Source organism: Mastomys coucha, unplaced genomic scaffold (genome assembly GCF_008632895.1).
Source record: "Mastomys coucha isolate ucsf_1 unplaced genomic scaffold, UCSF_Mcou_1 pScaffold8, whole genome shotgun sequence".
Classification (NCBI taxonomy): Eukaryota; Metazoa; Chordata; class Mammalia; order Rodentia; family Muridae; genus Mastomys; species Mastomys coucha.
In genome coordinates, this window is record NW_022196914.1 from 12003467 (window position 1) to 12006230 (window position 2764).

At 32.0% G+C, this 2764-nt stretch overlaps 1 long non-coding RNA gene across 1 annotated transcript in view; it reads left to right on the forward strand.

Moving 5' to 3' along the window:
- The window catches only part of LOC116083790, a 9095-nt gene extending 6743 nt beyond the window's left edge, over positions 1-2352 (forward strand). Inside the window, exon 2 of the long non-coding RNA XR_004115915.1 lies at positions 2225-2352. This is a non-coding gene — a long non-coding RNA (uncharacterized LOC116083790). The remainder of the gene's footprint in view (positions 1-2224) is intronic.
- Positions 2353-2764: the final 412 nt, after the last annotated feature.

The following is a 2764-nucleotide window of genomic DNA, read 5'->3' on the forward strand; positions in this document are numbered from 1 at the left end:
GATGTCTGTTCAAAAGCTCAAAGATTTTTTTCTACAGAGCATTCTGAACCTCCTTTAAATAGGTTATTTGTGGTTTAAGCAAATGCACTGAAGCCTGAATATCTGAAGACAATTAGGAAGAGATTTTTGTCAGTCACTGCAGAGAAATCAACTGAAAGATGGCTTTCTTTTCAGCTCCTCAAGCTTGAGACTATCAAAGACACTTGCAGACAGCAAGAAGACAGTGGAAGACATCTGAAAGACAGAAGTTCTCCAGATAAAGGGCCAAAGGAGATACCAACCATCCCATCCCAACGACAAATCTAGAGTCGAATTAAGGCCCTGGTGCTAGCCAATTTTATGTCGACTTGACACAAGCTAGAGATAATTGAAAGGGAGGAACCTCAATTAAGAATATGCCTACAAAAGATGCAGCTGTAAGGCATTTTATTCATTAATGATTGATGGGCAGGGCCCAGCCAATTGTGGGTTATGCTAGCTCTAGGTTTGTAGTCTTGGGTTCTATTAAAAAAAATCAGGCAGAGCAAACAATGACAAGCAAGCAGACCAGTAGGCAGCACCACTCCATAGCCTGTGCATCAGTCCCTGCACTATTTTATTTTAGTTCCTGTCCTGTCTCTCTTCAATAAAGAACAGTGTTGTGGAAGTGTAAGCCAATAATTCCTTTCCTTGCCCCTTCCCCCCAAAAAGGGAAATTAACATAATTGTATTTAGACAGTAAAAATAAAACATCCAGTTCAATGATGTATTGAAATTTTTAATTTCCTAAATTAAAAAAAGTATTTAAATTTAACTAATGTTATTTCATGAAACATCAGAATAAAATTTATATGCAATGACAAATTTGTAAAAGTTTTACTGCTTTTTTTTTAACATGAAAATAATGAATACATTCATGATTACACTATAAATTCTGGAGCTATTTTAAGTGATTTTATGATAATAAGTGATTCAGTCTCAATCCTCTGTTTAGAGAGGATATAAATTTAGTTTGCCCAAGTCTCCTAAGGATAAAAATTATTTCAAAATTTCAGATTATCTTACTAATGCTAATACTCACAAATATTCACTTTTGAAAATTTCAATAATAAATGACTCTTTAGTTTTTGGGACAATGAACATATTTGAAATAAAACTGTAATAAAATTTTAGATTAATTTGACAGCAAATGATATACAATTTATTATACTCTTTTCAAAATGTATTTGACTTACTTTGATTACTTGATTATATTAATCACTTATAAAGGCAAATTTAATGAAGTTCTCATATCACTTTATTTAAAACAACTCAAATAATGAAGAAAAATAAAATTGATAACTATATTTTAAGATGTGAACTTTTTAATCAGTAGTATGTCCCACAATTGTGATAGAATTTGTCTGTTCTGCTGGTCAAAGTTAACTGGTATGCAGACACAGACAAAAATCTATTAGATCATTGAAGTTAGTAAGCAAACCAACAAATACGACCATACTTCTACATTGTTCCTTATGCTATATAAAAACTAAATCTACTGTTAAACAAACTAGAAGTTGTATATTATAACCATATAGTTGTGTAAGAATTATGAAGCAATGAATATTAAATATTTAAATATTCATGAATAAATAATCTATTAGATTATAAATGCAGAATTGTTCACTTGTTTTTAGAATTTTTAAGATACCAGAGCATGTTTTAGTGGGGGAACTGTACCTCCCTTGGTTCTCACTTCTTGATGTGCAATAGTGTCTGCACAAGCCAAATCCATTGTAGTCAAGCCAGTTTAAATACTTTTCCAAAGATCTATACTGGAAATACAGACTGATATGTGGATTGAGAATCAGGTACATATTTCAGATTGTCTCCTCAGTTATTTATTAAATGGTTAGAAAATTGAAATAAGAAGAGGAAAAAAATCTAACAAGATCACAAATCAAGAAAAAAAAATAGACTTAGTTTAACCTCCATTAATGCCCTGCTTTGCCCTTTCTTCTGGAGATTGCAAGTTTCTAATTCAGAATAAAAAGAAAGTACTCTCTGAAAGAATTTTAATTATTTCCAAATGCCGTGGTAACATATAAATGCTAAACTGTGTGACTTTTCCATTTATGGGCTGTGAGAAATAAACAGCTGGGATAAACAGCAGGCATCTCGAGATATTTTATTTATTTCTCAGCAGAAGTTTAAGCATATGTCATAATGATGGCATTTACATCATAATATATGTTGCTTCTTACAGCTCTGCAAGCCCATCAGAATCCGCAGAAATGACTATGGAATGGGAGAAAAAGAAGAGCCCATCAAACAGGCTTCCATCTGCTTCCATCCCCAAAGTTCAACTTTTATTATAAACTATGCAACTGAAAATCAAAGTTCTGAAAACATAATTGCTTCCCTTGAATCTTAGATTCAGTTTTGCTTTCAGAGTGATCTAGCATGCTGTGACACAGACATCTACATTTTCTCTTCCCGAAAATCCTATTGCCTTTTGACTCCCAGACATTTAGCACCGTAGACAAAATATATGCTATTAAGATCAAAGGCTCAGGATCTTGTCAACTCTAGAATGACAACTTTTTTGAGAATATTATATGGTAAGAAAAGAAGGTGATTTTTAATAATTATATTTCTGCTTAGGAATTGACTTCATAGAAAACTTTAAGCATACTACATAAGTGTCATTGTAAAATTTCAAAGATAATGTACTGCAAGTCTATTCTTTTCAGTACAGATAATTTTGTAAAGGAGGAAAAAAAACCTACATATACTTTTTGGTAGA